Consider the following 25,712-nt stretch of genomic DNA (forward strand, 5'->3'; position numbering starts at 1 on the left):
ATTTCTCCTTTGCCAAGATAATCCATCCTCAAGAAGCTGATAATTAGATAGGTACACACTGTGCTGGGGCCAATAAAAGGCCACTCAACACAACGCCACAGATGTCTCAAGTTTGAGGGAGCGTGGTATGCTGACTGCAGGAATGTCCACCAGAGCTGTTGCCAGATAATTGAATGTTCAATTCTCTACCATAAGCCACCTCCAACAACGTTTTAAAGAATTTGGCAGTATGTCCAACCGGCCTCACAACCGCATACCACAAGTAACCACACCAGCCCAGGACCTCAATATCCGGCTTCATCACCTGCAGAAGGGTCTGAGACCAGCCACCCGGACGGCTGATGAAACTGAGGAGTATTTCTGTTGTAATAAAGCTCTTTTGTGGGGAAAACCAAATTCTGATTGGCTGGGCCTGTCTCCTAAGTGGGTGGGGCTATGCTCTCCCGGGCACACCCATGGCAGGGCCCCTGCCCAGTCATGTGAAATCCATAGATTAGGGACTAATTTATTTATTTCAATTGACCTTCTTATATAAACACTAACTCAATAAAATCGTAGAAATTGTTGCATGTTTCATTTGTATTTTGGTCAGTATAAATTCAGCATGGCTAAGGTGACTGTTTGGTTGAAATTTTCTCGGAAAAAGATTCAGCCATTTTTCTTAGAGGTTTAAGGAAGAGCCAAGGCTCCATGTCTGCCAATTAATTGGATTTCCCCCTCGTTCTGGATTAGCCAAGGGTCAAAGCCAAGCTCCAATCACTACAGGGAGGTCCCAGTGGACAACCCATTTGTAAGTCATTCCTTTTCGCCAATAGTTTTAATAGGGCTAGCTTCGTCAGCTTGATTTCCACCTAAATGGCTGTAGAACTTGAAGTTGTTGATATTAATAATAATGATATGAGGATCACCGTCAAAAAGGGATCTGTCGTGTTTATGTACATCATTGTCTTGCTTTTGCAAAATTTTGATGTAGAATATTGAAAAGCCATAACTGCAAGCATTGTGTTTTTCTGAAGTTAACAAAACAACGTTATTGGTCATTGAGAAGTGTGCCTGTGTGAGGGTTATCTTTAAACTACCATCACCACAGTGCAATGTCACATGAAATAACACTGTGAAATGATGTTATGGACCTAAAAGCTTGTACACAACTATGGTTTCTAATTATATTAAATTATAACGTACTTCTTAATGGTAAATGTAGTAGATTATAAGTACTTCAATGGAGCATAAAGGAAATCACACTACGAACTCTTACCCTAAAAAAAAGCACTTAAGGAAAATAGGAATATTACGCACATATTGGAACTAGTGTATATAAGGACGCTTAAATAGTTTGACCTAGTGAGATATACATGGTTCAGGCTCAATCAAGCTCGTTGTCTTGACTAGTTTCTTATGTGAATTTCGCTGGCAACAAAAGTTAAAAGGGTGTTGATATGGTACTGAATAGTGTCGCACCATCAAATGACAGGTTAACACATTACTCTTAAAGAATTTCTGCAAAGACAAGGATATTGGAAATGTAATCAAAGCCTACTGGATGACAACTTGTTTTTAACCGAGACAAAATAATTTATAACAGACTTTTCCCTACATATAAAGTGCATATGGAAAGTATTCAGACCCCTTGACTTTTTCCACATTTTTGATATGTTACAGTCTTATGTTTTTTTTCTTCTCAACAATCTACACACAATACCCCATAATGACAAAGCAAAAACAGGTTTTTAGAATGTTTGCAAATGTTTGCAAATAAAAAACAGAAATATCACATAAGTACACATAAGTATTCAGACCCTTTACACAGTATTTTGTTGAAGTACCTTTGGCAGCAATTACAGCCTTGAGTCTTAGGTATGACGCTACAAGATTGGCTCACCTGTATTTGGGGAAATTCTCCCATTCTTCTCTGCAAATCCTCTCAAGCTCTGTCAGGTTGGATGGGGAGGTTCGCTGTACAGCTATTTTCACGTCTCTCCAGAGACGTTTGATCGGGTTCAAATCCGGGCTCGGACTGGGCTCAAGGACATTCAGAGACTTGTCCCGAAGCCACTCCTGCGTTGTCTTGATGTGTGCTTAGGGTCGTTTTCCTGTTGGAAGGTGAACCTTCACCCCAGTCTGAGGTCCTGAGTGCTCTGGAGCAGGTTTTTATCACAGATCTCTGTACTTTGCTCCGTTCATCTTTCCCTTGACATCCCAACAGCATGATGCTGCCACCACCATAGGGATGTTATCAGGTTTCCTCCAGATGTGACGCTTGGCATTCAGGCCAAAGAGTTCAATCTTGGTTTCATCAGACCAGAGAATCTTGTTTCTCATGGTCTGAGAGTCCTTTACGTGCCCTTTGGCAAACTCCAAGCAGGCTGCCATGTGCCTTTTACTGAGGAGTGGCTTCTGTCTGACCACTCTTCCATAAAGGTTTGATTGATGGAGTGCTGCAGAAATGGATGTCCTTCTGGAATGTTCTCCCATCTCAACAGAGAAACTCTGGAGCTCTGTCAGACTGACCCTCAGGTTCTTGGTCACCTCCCTGACCAAGGCCATTCTCCCTTGATTGCTCAGCTTTGGGAATAGTCTTTGTGGTTCCAACCTTCTTAAAGTTAAGAATGACGAAGGCCACTGTGTTCTTGGGGATCTTCAATGCTGTCGAGATTTTTTGGAACTCTTCCCCAAATCTGTGCCTCAGCACAATCTTGTCTCAGAGTGCTACAGACAATTCCTTTGACCTCATGGCTTGGTTTTTGCTCTGACATGCTTTGTCAACTGTGGGACCTTATATGGACAGGTATGTGCCTTTCCAAATAATGTCTAATCAATTGAATTTACCACAGGTGGAATACAATCAAGTTGTAGAAACATCTCAAGGATGATCAATGGATGCACCTAAGCTCAATTTCGAGTCTCATAGCAAAGGGTCCTAATACTTACGTAAAGAAGGTATTTCTAGAAGGTATTTTTATTTTATGCAAACATTTTTAAAACCTGTTTTCGCTTTGTCATTATGGGGTGTTGTGTATAGGTTGATAAGGACATTTTTTTAGATTCATTTTTAGAATAAGGCTGTAAAGTATCAAAATGTGGAAAAAGGCAAAGGGTCTGAATACTTTCCAAATGCACTGTAGGCACAGCAGATCCCCTTATTGTATAGGACACTTTTAAGTGTGCCTTTAGGGGGAATGTTGTTAATCTTAAAAAAGGGAATAGAGGAACTAACAGTTCAGTTTGATAGCATTAACATTTTTAACATGGATGCACAGAATAAGTTAGAGGACAAACAAAAATAAATGGAGGAATATATTCAATAAAGATCACGTGTAATATATTATTTTTTAAATCAAACTGGACGGAACATTTTTATCTTCAACATAGAAATGCTACCAAAAAGGATTGACAGAAACGTGTTACAAATGACAGAGTCATCCATAACTCACCAAACTATATTTTGAAAGAGGAAGCAAAATACTTTAAGCATCTGTTTTCATTTCAGTCTCCTCCATCTCCACTAACTGAAGTTAATTTGAAGGATTTTTCTATTAATACTGTAAAATAAACAGCTATACATAAAGATTAATGTGAAGGCCTAATTACAGAGGAGGAACAAAAAACACTACCAGTCAACAGTTTGGACACACCTACTCATTAAAGGGGTTTTCTTTATTTTTACTATTTTCTTCCTTTTCGAACAATGGTGAACACATCAAAATTATGAAATAACACAAATAGAATCATATGAAACCAAAAATTGGTGTTAAACATATCAAAATATATTTTATATTTGAGATTCTTCAAAGTAGCCATCCTTTGCCTTGAAGACAGCTTTTAACACTATTGGCATTCTCTCAACCAGCTTCATGAGGGAATGACCTGGAATGCATTTGGTAAAATGTGCCTTGGTAAAAGTTAATTTGTGTAATGTCTTTCCTTAATGCATTTGAGCCATTCAGTTTTGTTGTGACAAGGTAGGGGTTGTATACAGAAGATAGCCCTATTTGGTAAAATACTAAGTACAAATTATGGAAAGAACAGCTCAAATAAGCAAAGAGAAACAACAGTCAATCATTACTTTTAGACAAGAACTTTTAAAGTTTCTTCAAGTGCAGTCGCAAAAACCATCAAGCGCTATGATGAAACTGGCTCTCATGAGGACCGCCACAGGAATGGAAGACCCAGAGTTACCTCTGCTGCAGAGGATCATTAGCGTTACCAGCCTCAGAAATTGCAGCAAAAATAAATGCTTCACAGAGTTCAAGTAACGGACACATCTCAACATCAACTGTTCAGAGGAGACTGTGTGAATCAGGCCTTCATGGTCGAATTGCTGCAAAGAAACCACTACTAAAGGACAACAATAAGATGAAGAGACTTGCTTGGGCCAAGAAACACGAGTAATGGACATTAGACCGGTTGAAATCTGTCCTTTGGTCTGATGAGTCCAAATTTGAGATTTTTGTTTCCAACTGCCATGTCCTTGTGAGATGCAGAGTAGGTGTAGTTCCCACCACGAAGCAAGGAGGAGGAGGTGTGGGGTGGGGGTGCTTTGCTGGTGACACTGTCAGTGATGTATTTAAAATTCAAGGCACACTTAACCAGCATGTCAACCACAGCATTCTGCAGCGATACTCCATTCCATTTGGTTTGCACTTAGTGGTACTGTCATTTGTTTTTTCAGCAGGACAATGACACAAAACACACTTCCAGGCTGTATAAGAGCTATTTGACTAAGAAGGAGAGTGATGGAGTGCTGCCTCAGTTGGCCTGAACTCCACAGTCAACCTATCTCAATCCAATTGAGATGGTTTTGGATTACTTGGACTGCAGAGTGAAGGAAAAGCAGCCAACAAGTGCTCAGCATACGTCTGAACTCCTTCAAGACCGTTGGAAAAATATTCCAGATGAAGCTGTTTGAAAGAATACCAAGAGTGTGCAAAGCTGTCATCAAGGCAAAGGGTGGCCACTTTGAAGAATCTAAATCAGACCTGTCAGCCTTACAAAATGAGCCCTTTATGCTTGGACCCGTCCATTCGTCCTCTCACCTCCACATGAAATGTAATGTGAAATCATGTGTTTTTCTGTAAGGGCATCCATCCCCATTGGTATTCCACACGGCCCTGTCCTAAATTTGACACATACCATGAAGTCGGAAGTGGCACAATCTCATACTGAAGCACAGAGGGTAATGTAGCAGGGAGTATAACAGCTGTACAAGTGTGAGAATGATATGGTCATTATATTCATGACTTCCTTTTTAATTCAGAATAGAGCAACCGACCCCAGGGAGAATAGCTGCTGCTTCTGCAAAATCTAATGGGAATCCGAATAAACCAATTAACCAATAAACAGATGTGGATACAACATTGTGTTTATGCAAGCCTAATAAATGTGCTTGAAACATTTATAGTATGTAAACTGTTATTCCACTTCACATGCATTTACAGCATTTATTATTCTAATTGACAACAGTGTGAGGGTGAGCATACTGTGTAATTACAACCAGTTGGTTAATGATTCACAGTGACTTCAAGGAGATTCTTCACTAAAATAGCCTTTTATTACAAAGATACAATTCTGTTTGACAGTAAATTTAACATGCCATCATATCTTACCGTTTTCTAAGAATTTGGTTTATTCATTCATTCAGTGAAGTGTATGCCATCAGCGGTTCATTTGGGCAGAGTTTGAACAGTCTGTGCAGAACTAAAATGACGTAACATTGTCAACTGAGCAGGTTTCTTTTAGATGGGCTAGCTGACAATGTCACGAAAACAATGTGCGCACTTCAATGAGGCAGAAGTCAGCGTATTGTTGTGATTCAGGTTGGCTAGATTTGCTATCAAGAATGACAAGAAACTGAGTGGGAAATAGTAAGGGACTTGTTTCAGCTTGTTTCATCTTGTTATTGATACCATGTGTTGTTTTGAGGTGTTTTGACTGATTTCATGTCAATGTTAATATGGCTAAAAATGGCTAGCTAGCTAACCAGTGAGTGTAACAATGTATTTGAGAAACAACAAGTGCTCATTGTGCAAATGTATTTATGTTTGCAATAAATATTGAAGACAAAGTATAGCTTAGATGTTCTCAACAATCTAAGTCAACCCTGTCTGTTTTGCCCCATACTTGCGTATGTCTCGGTTTTGTTCCTAAACAACCAATCTGTCTATGGGTTGCCCTTTGTTTGCCCTGTCCACATTTCTTTGATATCAACCACAAAAAGACGGAAAACAAATGCTATTTAAATGTCCCCAGTTATTCTTCCCGCAAACTGAATCATTTTTAAGATTTTCAAAAGCAAGTGGACTATATCCCTTTGAAGTCAGTGGTGTTAAAGTCTGTGGATGAGGTCAAGTTGAGATCATTTTCTCAGAATGTGCCCTTAGCGCCAATTATAACTAACTATTCAGTAAAACTCTCTATTCCCAGATTCCCATTGGTCTTTTTATCTCCAATTCATTGGACTGGATTTAACAAACATTTAAGTAATGATCTCAGATCTAAGGATCAGAGCTCAAATGTTTTGAGAGTTATCTTTTTGTGTTAACATCAGTTTCTCTCCACTAAACCTAGCAAGACCTAGCCGAGACAGCTCCATGACAGCATGCTTCCCTGGCCATAGTGTTCTGAAGGATAATAATCCTTCAATCATCATAACATCCCAGCCAACGGGGAACTGTTGCTTGCTCTAATAAAGATGCAAACATTTGAAGATAAAATGTCACTAGGCCTGTGTCTTACATCAACTAGAGTGAGATAGATATGTTTTGAATGTGAGAGATTAAGGCACAATTCATTTTCTCATTTTCTGTGTCCTTTTCTCCCAGACAGGTTAATGAGGTAGTGAGGGAGACTTTACCATCAGAGTCCCCTCGTTAAAGACTGTGCTGGCCTGATTTATCTCAACTAGGAGTGAGGCTGACGGAGCACAGAGATCCGGACAGGGATTAATCGCTTAGTCAACGCTGATTTGGACCAAGGGGCGAGCCGAAGCCAAACTCCCCTGAGCTCAGTGCCAAACCTCAAGGTTCCTTTCCATCAGGGTGGGGATGAGATTATAGCCAGGAGGGACTGAGTACCTCTCATACTTTAGGAAGCATATTCCCTTTTGGAACATTTTTAACTATTCATCAACTCTTTCTCCTGCTTCATTTCTCTTTCTCCTAATTTGTCCCCAGTGTGTCATGTAATCAGGTGACACAGCAGTTAATTCATAAAGAGTATGCTCCTTGTGACTGTATGTCCTATTTCCAACTTGTTCAAATCAAATCAAATTTATTCATATAGCCCTTCGTACATCTCCTGATATCTCAAAGTGCTGTACAGAAACCCAGCCTATAACCCCAAACAGCAAGCAATGCAGGTGTAGAAGCACGTTGGCTAGGAAAAACTCCCTCGAAAGGCCAACACCTAGGAAGAAACCTAGAGAGGAACCAGGCTATGTGGGGTGGCCAATCCTCTTCTGGCTGTGCCGGGTGGAGATTATAACAGAACATGGCCAAGATGTTCAAATGTTCATAAATGACCAGCATGGTCAAATAATAATAATCACAGGCAGAACAGTTGTTCATGTATATCAAATATTTTTTGGGTGTGGATATACTGTAGGTTTGTCTTTGTGGGTGTACATTGTATACATTGTACATTGTATTCTAGATACTGTATGTGGGTGTCCTTCTAAGAAAGGCACATGGACACCTTTCTGCGTGACAGACAGAAGGTCATGTCATGTACCAAAAAGGAGTGAAATTCAGGATCAATGAAAAAGCCATAACCTGGAGAGAAAGGGGAGAGGAAAATGACAAGATTGCACCTCATGAAAAAGGGTATTTTCAGGGCAAACACTTTGTAGTGGAGCCTGAGCTGAAAGGAGAGGAGAGGCCAGAGGCACAGAACCTGACTGAGTCCTCTTTGATCTGGCTGTGAGCGCAGACCCAGCAAATCATGGTTAGGAGGAAAATGGTAGTTAGGCATCTATGTCCACGGTATTAATGTCAAGGACAACATGTCTCAACCACTAGGATCTATGTTATAGCATTGATATTTGTATTGTATTCTGCTATTCCTATTCCTGAATGATTACATACAATATATACTGTATCCTTTACTTAAAGGCCCAATGCCGCAGTTTTTATATCAAATATTTGACTGGTAACAATGAAGTATCTTACTGTGATTGTTTTCAATTAAAATGGTCAACAACAAAACAAAAGCTTCGGGGCAAAGAGCAATTTCTCAAGCAAGAATTTAGCTAGGACTGTCTAGGAGTGGTCTGAGTGGGGAAATCTGAAAACTATCTGTTTTTGGCAAAGACATTTGGAACTCTTTCTTATTGGTCTATTAACTAATTAACCAACTGTTGACAGGCCAAAACTCCATCCCACCAAAACAGTCAGAAATGTCAGGCAGTCTTTTCAAAAAGGGCATTATCATAATTTTCTCAATTTCACAGTAGTATTCCAACCACATAGTATGGAAATATATATAAAACACCGGAAAATTACCTTTTTGTCACTCAGCCTCATGCAAACTGTGAAGAATAGCATGAGATAAGCTATAAAACAGCACATTTTTCTCTCTGCCCCATGGCAAAATGTGCAAAATTGCAGAAATGTTGCTTTAAAACGGAACATTTTCCTCTAAGAAGCATGATAAAATGTGTCGAGTGATTTTATAAAACTTGGCGAAATGTGTTGAAACGCAGGAAAGTTAGCTGTTTTTCTTTAAAACAATCTGTATTTGAACCAGTTTTTAGCCTTTTTCAACTGGCAATATACAGGTATATCTATTTTTGTACAGGGCTGGGCTACCGCATTTGGGGAGGTAATCCGTCCCCTGTACAAAAATATATATATATATACACATCACACATGCCAGTGTTCGGACTTGAAGCAAAGCTGCATGGGATTTGTATAATGCGACTCGTGCACCCAATGGCAATGTCCACAATAGGTATATAACGTTGGGAGTTCCAACTCCGACACAGCCAAACCAAAAGCTATGCGGGTGTTGGCTAGCGCGGGTATGATTTCATCTAGACCTAAGACACATACGTTCTCCCAAGTTCCACAGTACTTCTACGCTTTAAAAACAATATTCAACTTGACCCACTATGTCATAACTACAGTATGTCTGATATTTACCACGTGTAAGTTATTAATTCTAATTGAGCCAGAAGAAGAGCTTTAATATTGTTTTTGTAATATAGTTTTGCTTCCCATGCATGTATTAGAGAATGCTCAATAGGGCATTACTAAATCAGGAACATTGTATTTTCTTATATGTAAAGGCAAATAACTTTATGTTCTTGTTCTTTCCAGAAAATAGGTTAATATTACGTCAAGTTGCTTTGCAGTTGTCAAAAAGGCTAATCTATCTATGCATTAGTTATCATATTTATGATTGTTGTAGGTTTCAGCATGTAAAATAAACATTGACAGGCATAACATACAAGAATTGCGGAAGCTGTCATGGCAAAGTTAGTCAATTGCAGTATAATTCTAAGAAATTACATCTTCTCCTGGTTTGTGTGATGACTTGTCAGGTTGACATCTACAACAAGCCACACTCAATGAGGCTACAGTATGTGCTCCCTCAATGAGGCTATGTGTTCCTCGGACACTCTTTATGATGTGTATATATCCACGCTCCATCATCTCATTGTATTATCTCTCAGTTTTTCTCAGCAGTCCCTCAACCTTTGCAAAAAATGCCTATCTGAGGTAATAACAGATTTTTTGAATTATATGAATGCCATTTAGACCCAAACGTTGTTTGTTAATTACCACAACCAAGCAAACAACTTGATGTGCAGCAGTTTGTCGAAACTGTCTATTTACCTCAGTGTGGTGTTGTGAAAGTTGGAGACACGAACACATGGACGTGTAATCGCCGAGGATCACCATGAACCACACTAAGTGCATGACAATGTCTATGTACTCTACTGTATGTAGTACATACACAGCATCGCACAACAGAGTGGATATTTCTTTGTTGACACAAAATGCAGCTCTCTTCCTGCCAGGAAGCTTTCATGTCTGTTTCTTTGTGTGGTTTTCATAGACCCATCATGGAATTGATTGCACCACAGACGTCCTCATACTGGGCCTTTCTCTGAAACCTTTCAGACCTGAAATAGAACAACCCCACATAGAGACTGCTGGTAGACAAGCAAACAAGCACACAGAGAATAACCTCACCTGGTGCTTCCTCACTGTCTGACAAAACAACCATAACAGCAGTTACCAGCAGTAAAAGTTTCTTCAATAACCCATAAGATTATTAACCCTGTCTAATCCGGGGGAGGGGTTCTACTAAGCTATATGGAATTGTTTAAGAAGGTCACACCAAGGATAATTTAGCTATTTAGATTTCAAGACGCCTTGAAGTATCAAACAGTTCGGACTCTACAGACAGAAGTCCCAAGTCCCAAGATGCTTCTGGGGGTCGTAGAGAAAAAGAACACCATCTTTCCATAGAGGGTTCATAATAGTAGGCCAAACCGTTCAGATGATAGGCGATTTTGTAGAAGAAACATTTTCAGGATGTCTAATGGTCTGACAAAGACTGTCACCTTTCACCGCACACACAGTGCATTCAAAAAATATTCAGACCCCTTGACTTTCTCCACATTTTGTTGCGTTCATTGTTTCCCTCGTCAATCCATACACAATACCCTATAATGACAAAGCAAAAAGTGTTTTTTAGAAATGGTTGCAAATGTATTAATAATAAAAAAACTTTGTTGAAGCACCTTTGGAAGCGATTACAGCCTCAAGTCTTCTTGGGTATGACGCTACAAGCTTGACACACCTGTATTTGGGGAGTTTCTCCCATTCTTCTCTGCAGAGGTCCTGAGAGCTCTGGAGCAGGTTTTCATCAAAGATCTCTCTGTACTTTGCTCCATTCATCTTTGCCTCAATCCTGACTAGTTTCCCAGTCCCTGCCACTGAAAAATCCCCACAGCCTGATCGTACCACCAACATGCTTCACCTTAGAATGATGCCAGGTTTCCTCCAGATGTGATGCTTGGCATTCAGGCCAAAGACTTCAATCTTGGTTTCATCAGACCAGAGAATCTTGTTTCTCATGGTCTGAGAGTCCTTTAGGTGCCTTTTGGCAAGCTCCAAGCGGGCTTTCATGTGCCTTTTACGGAGGAGTAAAGGAGATGGTTGTCCTTCTGGAAGTTTTCCCATCTCCACAGAGGAACTCTGACCTCCCTGACCAAGGCCCTTCTCCCCCAATTGCTCAGTTTGTATGAGCGGACAGCTCTAGTAAGAGTCTTGGTGGTTCCAAACTTCTTCCATTTAAGAATGATGGAGCCCACTGTGTTCTTGGGGACCTTCAATGCTGCAGAATATTTTCCCGACCTTTCCCCAGATCTGTGCCTTGACACAATCCTGTCTTTGAGCTATACGGACAATTCCTTTGGCGTTATGGCTTTTGCGCTGTAAACTGTGGGACCTTATCTGAACAGGTGTGTGCCTTTCCAAATCGTGTTCAATCAACTGAATTTACGACAGGTGGACTCCAGTGAAGTTGTAGAAACGTCTCAAGGATGATCAACGGAAACAGGATACACCTGAACTCAATTTCGAGTCTCGTAGCAAAGGGTCTGAATACCTACTTAAATAAGGTATTTCTGTTTTTATTTGTTATAAATTTGTAACATTTTCTAAAAACCTGTTTTTGCTTTGTCATTGTGTGGTATTGTGTGTAGATAGTTGAGGAATGGTTTTTATTTGATACATTTTAGAATAACTCGGGAACATAACAAAGTGTGGAAAACGGTAAGGGGTCTGCATACTTTCCGAATGCACTGTAGGCAGACGCGGTGGATTGAGGGTTATCCAATGCAAAAAATACCTCACATATCCCTAGCTTAAACTGACACATTTTTATGGGATTTTTTTATCATACTAATTAGATTTCCGAGGGCGCGGACATAGATCTTAGGTTAATGAGACTGAAAATGCCATTCTGACAATTTCAGAACTTTACCAGGGATGTAAATTGTTTGCAGCATGTCAATTTTCTCTCTCTCTCCCTCCCTCTCTCTCTCTCTCTTATTTAATTAGCTGGAAAGGGCCTTGAGAATATGTTTGAATACATCTCAATTGCTTGTGGTCTGTGATATTTCCGGTTTGCATCGCATTTTATACTTTCATATTGCTGATGCCAACATTTTGTTATCTGGGGCAATGTGAATAAATATTTTTTATTAGTCACATACGCCTAATACAGCAGTGAAATGTTTACTTACAAGCCCCAAATCAACAATGCAGTTTAAAAAATACAAATAAGAATAAGAAATAAAAGTAACTGGTAGTTAAAGAGCAGTGGTAAAATAACAATAGCGAGACTATGTACCGGGGGTACCGGTATAGAGTCAATGTGCATGGGCACCGGTTAGACGAGGTAATTGAGGCAATATGTACATGTAGGCAGAGTTATTAAAGTGATTATGCATAGATAATAACAGAGAGTAGCAGCGGCGTAAAAGGGGGGGATGCAAATAGTCTGGCTAGCCATTTGATTAGATGTTCAGGAGTCTTATGGCTTGGGGGTAGAAGCTGTTAAGAAGCCTCTCGGACCTAGACTTGGTTCTCCAGTACCGCTTGCCGTGCGGTAGCAGAGAGAACAGTGTATGACTAGGGTGGCTGGAGTCTTTGACAATTTTTATGGCCTTCCTCTGACACCGCCTGGTATAGAGGTCCTGGATGTCAGAAAGCTTGGCTCCAGGGATGTACTGGGCCGCACGCACTAACCTCTGTAGTGGCTTGCGGTCGGAGGCCGTGCAGTTGCCATACCAGGCAGTGATGCAACCAGTCAGGATGCTCACGATGGTGCAGCTGTAGAACCTTTTGAGGATCTGAGGACCCATGACAAATCAATTCAGTCTCCTAAGGGGGAATCAGTTTTGTTGTTCCCTATTCACGACTGTCTTGGTGTACTTGGACCATGTCAGTTTGTTGGTGATGTGGACACCAAGGAACTTGAAGTTCCCAAACTGCTCCACTACAGCCCCATCGATGAGAATGGGTGTGTGCAAGGTCCTCCTTTTCCTGTAGTCCACAATCATCTCCTTTGTCTTGATCACGTTGAGGGAGAGGTTGTTGTCCTGGCACCACACGGCCAGGTCTCTGACCTCCTCCTATAGGCTGTCTTATCATTGTCAGTGATCAGGCCTAATACTGTTGTGTCATCGGCAAACTTAATGATGGTGTCGGAGTCATGCCTGGTCATGAGGTCATGAGTGAACAGGGAGTACAGGAGGGGACTGAGCACGCGGGACTGAGCACGCAGTCCTGAGGGGCCCCTGTGTTGAGGATCAGCATGGCGGAGGTGTTGTTACCTACCCTGGAAGTCCAGGATCCAGAGAGATGTACAAAGCTCTCCTTCGCCCTCCATTTGGCAAATCTGAACATATTACTAAACTCCGGATTCCTGTTTAGAAGCAAAAATTAAAGCAGGCAGCACCAGTGACTCGGTCGATAAAAAAGTGGTCAGATGAAGCAGATGTTAACTTCTTCAATATATGTTTCCCTTTATTAAAGTCCCCGGCCACTAGGAGCGCCGCCTCTGGATGAGCATTATCCTATTTGCTTATGGCGGAATACAGCTCATTGAGTGCAGTCATAGTGCCAGCATCAGTATGTGGTGGTATGTAGACAGCTACGAAAAATACAGATAAACTCTCTAGGTGTGGTCTCCAGCTTATCATGAGATGCTCTGCCTCAGGCGAGCCAAACCTTGAGACTTTCTTAGATATTGTGCACCAGCTGTTGTTTACATATATGCATAGTCTGCCACCCATTGTCATACCAGACGCCGCTATTCTATCCTGCCGATACAGCGTATAACCAGCCAGCTCTATGTTGATAATGTCGTCGTTCAGCCACGACTCCGTGAAGCATAAGATGTTACAGTTTTTTATGTCCCGAAGGTAGTTTAATCTTCCTCGTAGGTAGTCTATTTTATTTTCCAAATATTGCACGTTAGCTAGTAGAACGAAGGCAGAGAGGGTTTATTCGATCGCCTATGAATTCTCAGAAGGCAGCCCCACCTCTGTCCTCCTTTTCTCTGTCGTCTCTTCACGCAAATCACAGGGATTTGTGTAATGATATGCACTGAGAGTCGGGAAGCAAGTTCAGGGAGTTAGTGTTAAATAAATAAATGCAACATAATACAAAACAAGGAATACGAACAACGCACAGACAGGAAACAGAAACAATGACGCCTGGGGAAGGAACCAAATGGAGTGACATATAAAAGGCAGGTTATGAGTCCAGGTGAGTGTCATAATGTGCTGATGTGTGTAACGATGGTGACAGGTGTGCGCCATAATGAGCAGCCTGGTGACCTAGAGGCCAGAGAGGGAGCACATGTGACAATTTGGGCCTGTTCCCGGAAAAGCAGTATGTTGTTCACGTCGGGCTCGTTGGACTCATTAAAAGGTAAAAAAAAGCTTCTGCCAGTTTGTGGTAATCGATGTTCTGATGTCCAGAAGTTGTTTTCGGTCATAAGAGACGGTAGCAGCAACATTATGTACAAAATAACTTTAAAAATAAGTTACAAACAACAAAACACAATCGGTTAGGAGCACGTAAAACGTCTCCTCCGGCGCCGTCTATACTATTTGGTGACAGGTAGTAGGGGAAGGACACAGAACTATTGCAATACATGTTGTGTGTCTTTGTGCCAGTTCTCAAGCACTTCTGTGACTCTCTCATCTCAATTGTGAAGCTCTCATCTAAAGCTCTCCTTTTCTCAACCCTCTCCACTCCTCTCCTCTACCCTCCTCTGGAAGCTCTTTTCAGTGGGCCCTGTCCCTGATAGTGTCAGCAGGTCCACAGGGATCCTACTGAGACAGAGCTTTTTTTCCCTCCACTTCTCGCTACTATTGTTATTGTTTATAGTCCCAGAGCCCTTTCCTAAAATACGGTTAATGAGAAAAGGAAACATGTCAGCCCTCCTCTGGAGATGGACAGAACTCAGGCAGGGAGACTGGAATGTTACTTCTTTGAATTATGACAGGAAGTTATACTTGTCTTCATTCAGTTTTGTCTTCGAATCCTCTGATGTGTGTGCATCATCGCAAAACACAAACATTTAGGGAGGCAGCATCTTCCAAATGAGGCATGAGGAGAATGGAAGCCTGCCAACAGTAGCACTGGCCTCACAGCTGTTTAAATGGGGATAGAGGGCCGCTGTGGACACTGATTATAACACTAGGACACTGATTACACATGGATGGCCCTCTAATTTTCCTCTCCTACAGAGCTCAAGTGCTCTTCTACTGGGTGTACTCTCACAAGATAAGGAGTTTTGGACTGGATACAACAGGCTGCATCGATTTGCACATGAATCTGTATGGTTTCCCACTAGTTACAGTATTTCTATTGTTGAAAGGCTGCCCAGTGTCCCTTGTGCATTCTCCATGTATCATATTATGTAGTGTTTGTATGCTTGTTTGTTTTGTGTCTATAGCATTAGAGGAGTGTCCTATATCCCCTCTGATATCTTTGGAGCAGCTTGTCCCAGATAGGCCTGTGATTGATTGGGACACTTTAGCTTGGAGGGTCCTGCTGTGTCCACAGTGGGCCTGCAGTCATCTTCATCACTTTCACTTAAACCCGGGGATCATCCTGCAGTGATACATGATGGTGGGGGGTGAGGGGGGTCTGTGTCAGAGCAGTATACAGAGAGCAGGCTGGGGGCACAGAGACAGAGAGATGAGGAGGGAGGGGGGTCTAATGAATGGCCCCTGGTTTAGGCCAATTACTCAATTAGCTGATCTGACAAAGTGCTCTGTCTTTCTCAGCCATTGTTTTTCTGGCTTGGCACAATGTTTATCGTCAGCACACAGGTGGAGGAGGGAGAGATGGAGGTATGGCTGATGAAAGCCCAAGGTCAGGGAAGGCAGACGGGGACTCTCCGTTTCTCTTACAGAGGCCCTCTAGCCGTAATATACTGTATATGTCAACTGTTGGATGAAGCATTTGTAATACAATGTAAGTTATTATTGTAACCCTAAATGAGGTGCATCCAGAAATAGGTTTAAATGTAAAGATCCATCAAAGAACTCACACACAGTTTGAATAATTTGCTATAACCCAATATATTTAACTATTTTATTTGACCTTTATATAAACAGTGAGTCACCATTGAGACCAGGGTCTCTTTCGCAAGGGAGCCCTACTATGCTCGTAGTCAATGTCATACTCCTGTTTCATTGTGGCTAAAAAGCCATAAGAATTCTTGCACTCCCAGCAAGTGAAAGCTAATCAGTTGCTAGATTATCATTTGCCTTGGGTCTGGACACTATTGACATTTCCAAATGTCAATGCAGAAAAACTCTACCCAATTATGGCAGAGAGATATGGCAAAATTCAGCCCAAAAAATAGAGAAATGGAAGAAAGAAAACGAGGCTACCCAGAGCAGGGGAACATTTGGGGATCAATTGTGCATACACATAAAGAATAGTATTTCATTGTCCGTTTCATTTAGCTGTGGACATTATATATGAATAGATCTTACATTTTTCTCTGGCCACTGCTTGTCTATGAAGTACCTCTTTCAACAGTAGACGTAGTACAGAGGAAAATGAACAACTTCCTCAGGAAATGGCTGGCTGTCCCATGAACCTTCTCCTCCATCTGCCTGTACAACGCAGGCAGCAAACTGCAGCTGCCAATTACATCTCTGGTACAAGGCAACAAAAGCATGTCAACAGGCAGAGACCGAGGTTAGAACGGGTTGCAAGTGGTCAGACAGCAGAGCGATCAGGGGGGTGGAGGAACAGCTGCAACACGCTGGTGATGTTGGGTCGGTAAACCAAGGCAGGCTGGGTCTGAGATACAGAACCAGGTCAAACTGGAAGTAAGCAGATCCAGACCAGCACTGTGGCATGGTGCAGATGGAGGACTGAGGAGGAAGTAGGCCTTTCAGAGCAGTAGCAATGAAATAACAGGGTAGCTGGACACGTTGGGAGAGCGTGCAAGAGAGGACACTAACCTGTGTTAGGTTCTAAATAAACAGACAACAAGGAAAAGCTCAAACCAAGTTTATTCACCCAGTGTGTCAGACAGCTGAACAGAGAAAGACATGTTCCCACCAGCACAAGTATTTATACCCCATTTCAGGCGGAGTCTCCTCTTTTCCTCCAAACATTACATCTCTGTTGCTGCGCAGGAAGTTAAGTGATGTGCGTAATAAACGGTTCCTTCTCCCTTCACATGACCTGACCTGGGCCCCCATTCCTCACTAATCCACAGCTATCCACCCTTATCAGTGACCGCAACCATGTGATGGCCTTTTCCCTCACTTTGTAACTCTCCAAGCCCATGGCTCATGGCTCAACCCAACACTTGGCTAGACATCTGAAACATTGAATGGCAGCGGATTAAGTTTATGCTTTACTCTGTATAGGATGTTTTGCCCACACCAACAAACCTCCACACATGGGGGTTGGCAGAGAGCCCCATCTGCACACTATGTGGACAACCAACCAACCTGGAGCACATGCAGTCCTCCTGCCAAGCAGGTCTGACCGATGGATAATTCATGTGGCGGTATGAACAAATACTGACTCAGCCGGCCGTGGGTCTGGAGCAAGCAAGGAGAATGCCTAAACAACCCAGTTCCCTGTTTCATCCATTTCCTCAAGTCAGGAGAGAGCTCAGCAAATGGAACGAGTAGCAAAGGGATCCTTGCCACAGTGACTGGGAGATGTGGGCAGACCTCAAGAAGCAGCTCAGATTCCCAGATGACAAGATATCGTTCTCTGGTCTAGAGGAATGAAGCAGGTGGTCCTCATCGACCTCACAGTGCCCTGGGAGGAAAGAATAGAGGGGGCACATGAGCAGAAGCTGCAGGGGCTTTGCAGACATAATCACTCTGGAGTGCCCTGGGGCTGCCGGAATTGAAGGAGTGGCATGGAGAAAGCTAATGGCTGACGTCCGCAAGCAGGCAAAATAGGAATTCCGTTGGATCTGGCTGAAGAAGAATGAGCGGTGGCAGAGCCAAGCAGGCAGTAAGGAGGCAGGGCTGAATTGAGTGTGGAATTAAAGGGGTAGTTCTAGGAGACTGGGGTGCCTACATGAGAACCAGATGAAGTCCCACTAAGTTCTGTCCCAGTTCGGTGTGCGGCTTAGAGTGTTTATAGTGTATTATAAATGGGGTGGTTCAAGCCCTGAATGCTGATTGGCTGACAGCCGTGGTATATCAGACCGTATACCACAGGTTTGACAAAATGTTTATTTTTACTGCTCTAATTACATTGGTAACCAGTTTATGATCGCAATAAGGCACCTCTGGGGTTTGTGGTATATGGCCAATATACCATGGCTATGGGCTGTATCCAGCCACTTCGCATTGTGTTGTGACTAAGAACAGCCCTTAGCCGTGCTATATTGGCCATGTACCACACCCCCTCGGACATTATTGCTTAAATATGTCGTTTTTTTAGCCTAGTGTTCATTATGCATATGCTGTATGTGGATTGTGTCAGTTCTGTGTCCATAGATCTTGTCCGTAAACAGAACGTTTGTTTATTGTCTGTATATTCTGTTTAATGTGTCATCACTGCTTCACAGAATCAAATTCCAGTGCCATCCGGCTCACAGAAGGCACAGGGATTTGAGTAACTGTCACGTGACCCGGCAGCGATGACCGCCACCGTATTTTAGATGCATGCTTTAATGGCACATCACTGGGAAATTTCTATTGCCAGTGTCACACTATCTTTAATGTACACATCAACAGATATTACGGCCTTAATCAGTTATACTTCAGGGGTTAGCAAACGATAAGGTGGCAGCTATAAACCTGCACTGTTCATTGTTGTCAGTCAAGCTCCTTCAGGCCTGATCCGTTGCCCCATTCCTTTCCATTGAGAAGTTGGAAAATGCCTAAATACAGGGCTCCTTATTCAGATACAACTGATAGTTCTTCTAAAATGCCAGTCATTTACCAATATAATTTCCCTTGTTTTCTAAGAAAAAGCTGCTTTGATTGAAATGTTTGATGTTTCAATAGTTAATAGTTATCCTCTTTCATGAAGAGATTAGTCTGACAGCATGTTAAAGGTTATGATGATTCGTTTTCATAACAAAATCTTGTGCACTAAGACACCTTGAAACCCCAAGCAATCAAAGCTGGTTAACAGTTTCCAGGACATACCATTCAATCAGAAATCTTGACAGTGTGTTCAGTATATTACACATTGTTCTATCAAGTAGAAATGACTTTTACTGCAAAGTAACAATTTTGTATGATTTGTTAACAATGGGTATTCAATGAAAACGGTTTTCCCTTGAACAAGGCCCTTGGTGTAATTACTTTAAAGTAAGTACCTGAGGTTTTTTTCTAGCCATGGTCGGTTTTCATAATAGCAGACCAGTGATCTCCTGGGTCTGGATATGTTATGCAGAAGGTGGAGGAGGTGTCGGTTATTATTTCAATTATTCCAACCTCCGATAACACTGGTGAGAGGGGAGCCATTTCACATGATGAACCGCCTGGGTGGAAGTGGTGGCTCTGCTTCACATTTGGTCACCCTGAGGGGCTGAATTTTAATCACACTCTATTTCCAAGCCATTAAAAAGAGCGAGTGACGTTTATTAGACGGAGGAGGAAAATAAACAACCCTTAATTGGCTCACATGGAGACCGTTCCTCTCTCGGCTTTGCCACGCATTGGAGGATAAAGCTGCCATTGAGTGATATGTAAAGCTGAAGCATAAAATGACCTTTGAATTTTTGCTTTCTCTCCTCTCCAAGTGGACACATGGTGTCATCCATAAAATGTCAAATGGTTAAACTAGCGTCCCGACTGAAATGTGGACCATGGTAGTATAGCTCTGTTATGTTAGTAGCCTACTTTCTTCAATGAAACTGAAATTAAAATACAGGTATGTCTGTATTGCAGGGAGCTGGAATTAAACACAGTGTGTATTCCTCAATATCTTACTTTGCTTTCTTCTTTGTCTCAGTCACAATAAGAGAATGTCACCTTGGGTGGACGTGAATCCCCTCTAAGAAAACACAGGTGGGAAATGTGTTGCAATTAGAGGGAGATGAGGTAGTGAATCTGTCATGAGATGTAGCAACCTCTGAACAATGTTTGCATAAACAGAGATGCACTAAACAATATCCGAAAACACATCATGCTCTGCAGATGTAGGGTGTTACATTTCATCATGCTGGCAACTCTGCTATGCTTGATCTGCTTGTAATCAGTTTTGCTCTGTCATAATATGCTGAAATGTACTCCTGATTATTTTAGTGAAAATACAAGTCATGATGAGGCTGATGATGCTCATCATTCACAGTACATTATCATAATGGTCACTATCAATGTAATCAAAATCAATACCATAATCTTGCAATGGATTTAAGTTACTGTTTCAGGCATCCGTTATTGGATGTAGTTCAGTATCCGGCAGTAAGGAATAGGACTGTCATTTCCAGCTATTCTCCCCATGCTTAAAGCCGTGTGTGATGCATGGAGAGGTTGGCCACAGTTGACATACAGTACTGTTCATCAAATAAGCTCTAAGCCCTACAGTATGTATCAAGGCACCAGCACTGCAAATGGGAACAGATATTATTGGTGCTCTGTAAGTCCTGGATAGAGATGAAAAATGCACAGTGGGAAATGATGTCTAGCCAGGTAAGCAACTAAATGCATCATAGCTGCCAAAAAGGCCCTTGGGAACAATGGCAACTGTCATTCCGCCCTTCCTGTGGACACTGTCTTGGTTAGCTTAACTGCTCTTTCTTTTTCTGCTCTCTGAGGCAGGAACAAAGTGGCAGGTTAGTGTTTTGTCATACATCTTGTTCTGGAGGCAGCTCTGCAGAGTGGTCACTAGCTGGCACAGCCACAAAGTCATACAAATCAGATGTTAAACCTAATCCTAACTTCAACTACATTGCTGACCCTAATTCCTAACCCTAACTTTCAATTAATACCAAAAAGCTCATTTATGTTTTCATGTACATGTCAACCTACAACAAAAGTGCTCAGTAACATGTGTTTGTTATTTTGAATGAATATTAAAGTCTTATACATTGTTTTTTAAACTGAAATTTGTTAATATTGCCAGCTAATAATATAGACCCATCCTCACAATACCTTCAATATTTTCTCAGTAGATCTTGCATTGCCCTTTCATTGATGGATTTGAATGGCCAATTCTTTCTGTTTGAAAGAACTATCTTCAAAAAGAAGCTCATTACTCCAATTTCCTGATAACATATTAAAGGTTTTGTGTGTATTTCTTTTCCTTCCGGTGATGTCTGGACTATGTCTTAAAATTGTTTGTTGACATTCTGCTCCTGTTAATTAGCGATGTTTTTGAGAAGTGTTTCCCAATGCTAAACTAGAGGACTTTGAATGGGCCAGGATGGATGTACTGAACATTTCCCAATCTTTTAGTTCAGACTCTGTGTCATGTAACTTAAGGCATAATAGTTATCTGTACCTATTAACTCATCTGAACAGAGTTCAATTCCAACTGCAGTGTGAGTGCAGGAAGTAATTAATAACATGTTCTGTAATTACCTTCTCTCTCTGTCCCGAAGGCTCAGGGGAACAGTACTGCTGCTAATGGGTTGCGGCACTCCAGGTCCCTAAGGCAGACTGAGTGACCAACAAGGCAGCACTAAACTATACTACCCTCTGAAATCCTCTCAAACCAAAGGGTTACTGCTATACAGACAGACAAACTCCTTCCAATTACTCTACCATTGTAAAATCCAGACTGGGAATGTAAAAGTCTATATGAGGACAATATGTTTTCCCTAGACTGGGTGAGGCAGTTGGCAGATGTGTTTCCTGTGTGTGATTGTATGTAAAGTGCAGTGTGTTTGAGAAGGCAATTAAAATGGTACACTGTAGCTGTGAGACACAGATAAAGCTCCCTTAAAACTTCTTCAGGATTGGTGGGTCCCATGCGGGACGGTTGAGCTAACGTAGGCTAATGCGATTAGCATGAGCCTGCATTGCTTGCTGTTTGGGGTTTTAGGCTGGGTTTCTGTACAGCACTTTGAGATATCAGATGATGTACGAAGGGCTATATAAATACATTTGATTTGATTTGTAAGTAACAAGAACATTTCCCAGGACATAGACATATCTGATATTGGCAGAAAGCTTAAATTCTTGTTAATCTAACTGCAATGTCCAATTTACAGTAGCTATTACAGTGAAATAATACCATGCTATTGTTTGAGGAGAGTGCATAATTTTGAACATGAAAAGTCATTAATAAACAAATTAGGCACATTTGGGCAGTCTTGATACAAATGTTTGAACAGAAATGCAATGGTTCATTAGATCAGCCTAAATCTTTGCACATACACTTCTGCTATCTGGTGACCAATATCTAAATTGCACCTGGGCTGGAATAATACATTATGGTATTTCTCTTGCATTTCAAAGATGGTACGAAAAAAATACAAAAAAATAGATACATACACTATATATACACAATTTAACGGTGTTACATTCTCCTACATTCCTTTCACATTTCCACAAACTTCAAAGTGTTTCCTTTCAAATGGTATCAAGAAAATTAATATCCTTGCTTCAGGGCCTGAGCTACAGGCAGTTAGATTTGGGTATGTCATTTTAGGCGAAAATTGAAAACAAAGGGGCCGATCTTGCCAATCCCTGGCACGTGTCTATCTCCCCCAGCTTAATATAGGGATGTAGCCATGGGACTGTTCATTCCCTCACTCATAAATGTTTTGGAGAGTTCAACAGAGGACTCCCAGAAATAGTCAATTTTTACTTTCAGATCAGGGCATCTCTTCTTGATAGAAATGTCTGTTGCAACCAAATCAAATAGCAACATTTGTTATGAGGAGGTCTCCTATAGGATGATCGGAAGGAGAGTGATTGAACACCTCTTTGAAGAGGGTATGGAAATGGGCCTTGGATCTGAGTTCTGTGCTGTTGGCAGTCCTTATGGCGGTGGCCCAATCCAGGGCTATCCCTGTGAGTAGAGACAACAAAATCCACCCTGCTCTTGTCGATGGCAAAGTTAGTAGGGTTGTGCTCAATGTATTTGCTGCATTGACTCAGAAATCCCTGACATTTTTCAGTTGAACCATCATATTTTCCAGGCATGGATATGAATGGAGGGCTATGGGTTACGATACCTGGCATCCTCTTGCTGGGTTATGCGCCGCTGTAGCTCCTCTGAATCCATTCCGTTTTTAGGTGAGGTATTCTGTAATGAATGCTCAGGGAGAAAAAGGTGTAGATTCACACGCAGAGAGCGGAAGGTGTGTATTTCGCCTTTGCAGAAGGCAGAAATCGTGGTCACAGGCAGTCAATGGTCATATACAGGTAGGCAAACAGGCAGTTGGATCAAAACTAGGATTGAAGGCTATAACCGGTTTTCACAAACGAGCTAGGAAAAGGCTTAATAGAGTCAAAACGAACAATACCTCACAAAAGCACAAAGAGAATGAACTGAACTACAAGGAGCTGATGAGACCAGGTAAGTAACTAACACAGGTGAAATCAATGAACAGAAATTAAAGACAGGGCTACGTTCAAGAACACAATAAAAGAGAACACAATGAAAAGGTTGACTATGAAAATAAATACAGAACCTTACAAAAACTTCCAAGGAACTAACGTAAAACATTCTCAGAACCTCCCTGAAACCTCAAAATTAAAGTTCCCAGAACAGTCAAAATTTTACAAAACATTCAGTTTTACCGGTCAGGAAATGTATGGCTTCATTCCCACAACCAATGTGAAACCAAAAACAAATGTTCCCACAACTTTCAAGGTACCAAATATGCTAGCTGGGTAGGAATAAAACTGTATCAACTGGACAACATTACTGTTTAATGTCACATCAGTTGCCAAATCAACTTATTTGATCTTAACCCCCCTCTCCAGATGTGTTGTAAATATGATATAAAACCCCTGCATTAATCTGTTTATTTTCCTTTCAACATATCTCTAATGGTCCAGTCCACAGACCATTACAACCAGTACTGGGAACCACAACTTTGTGTGTTGTTGCCAGAGAAGATAATAATAAATCGTCTGGTACCTCCTAGGGGTTCCATATTTACTGTTTACGGATGGAGGGAATGAGGCTGAGACCACCAGGACTGGAGGGGTAATGAAGACTGATGTAGCTGCCTGGTTCTGGGCCTGGGCCTGGTGCTGGGCTGGTTCTGGGCCTGGTTCTGGGCATGGTGCTGGGCCTGGTGCTAGGCTAGCCACCACAGTAGCCAGACCATGGATTCGTGTCGACTACAAGGGCTCTTGGTACAAGTGCTTGATAAGGGATTTTACAGTATGAAAATTAGAAGGGAGCCAGAGGGTGTGGTCGTAATTTCACTCTGTAGTGCCAGAGTGTGCTCAGAGTGTGATCTGTGCATTCGTAAATTCAGAGCATTGTCAGATTGTCTGTTCGTAAATTCAGAGAGTTTTGCTCTCGGAGAGTTCAGAGCGCTCTGGTTGAGGAGTAGGGTTGATCCGAGCATTCTGACTTCACAACATAACTGGCTGAAGATAGCTAGCTACTTCAGGACACAAATGAGAGAACACCTCTCTCTGGCCATTTTCCGCACTAACATGGCGTCCATTCTAAAAGTTGGCCCAATTTGCTAAATATAGCTCTGAAGGTAGCTATTTGGAAAGTCCTTTTAGCAACTAGCCTAATATTGCTATTTTCTGCCTTGATTCTAAATGTATGATGTTTTTATTGTAGTTTGCCTATGTAGAGCTCTGAAATAACACTGTAATGAAAATCTCTATACAAATGAAATGTATTATTATTATAATGTATTTGATGTGCACTTTTAATGTGTGTCACATCTCTGCATGTGGGCCTTGTATGATATGTTTATAGGAGATGCGCTGAGGGGATAAAAGGTGACTGATAGGTGGAAGTGCTCAGTTCCTTTGACTGCTTGATAAACTACAGCACGGGGAGAGGAGCCATCAAAGAGCATTCAGGAGAAAACAGCCTGGGTTTGGCTGATTGATGTTCTAATAGTATTGGCCAGTGGATGAAAGAGGAAATCATCCATATTAGCATGTTTATTTTGCTCTGATCTCTCTGACAGAATTTCATTTCAGTTTGAAGTGAGGTTCAATAATGAGTCAAACAGTGATTGAATAATGATCATGTCTTCAATAGCTAACAACATTTATTCAGTTTGGTTGAACCGATGGCATTGCTTGCTTTTGCAATGTTTGATACATTTGCCTCATGTTCATGAATGGCTTTTAGTAAGGCAACAAAAACTGATGGGACTACATTATCTTGCTGTTGTTGCGCATTTAAATTGGAAGCAGGGGGAAAGACAGACATGTCAGATTTGACAGAAACAGGAAGAGAGGGATGCTGATCTGACAGGTCATTCAAACTGCTGGTAATAGTTCATGAGAATACACTTTATCTGTGTTCCTGTTCCTGAGGCCGTATTGTTGGCAGACACCTGCAACCCAGAGAAAATGAGGGAGCAGCGAGAGGGTCTGCACCTTCAAATAGGGCCTGGGATTTGTGTCAATGATTCCAATCAGCAGTGGCATTATCAAAGCCACCAGGACACTATCAGTGGAACTGCTTATCACGGGGACAGGCTCCGGGCTCTGCACTACAAGGGGTATTTATTTCCCTTTGAGGATGTGGCTATAGGAACAGAAATACTCTGGGTATGATGAGACATTAAGTGAAAAT

Source organism: Oncorhynchus tshawytscha, linkage group LG33 (genome assembly GCF_018296145.1).
Source record: "Oncorhynchus tshawytscha isolate Ot180627B linkage group LG33, Otsh_v2.0, whole genome shotgun sequence".
Lineage (NCBI taxonomy): Eukaryota > Metazoa > Chordata > Actinopteri > Salmoniformes > Salmonidae > Oncorhynchus > Oncorhynchus tshawytscha.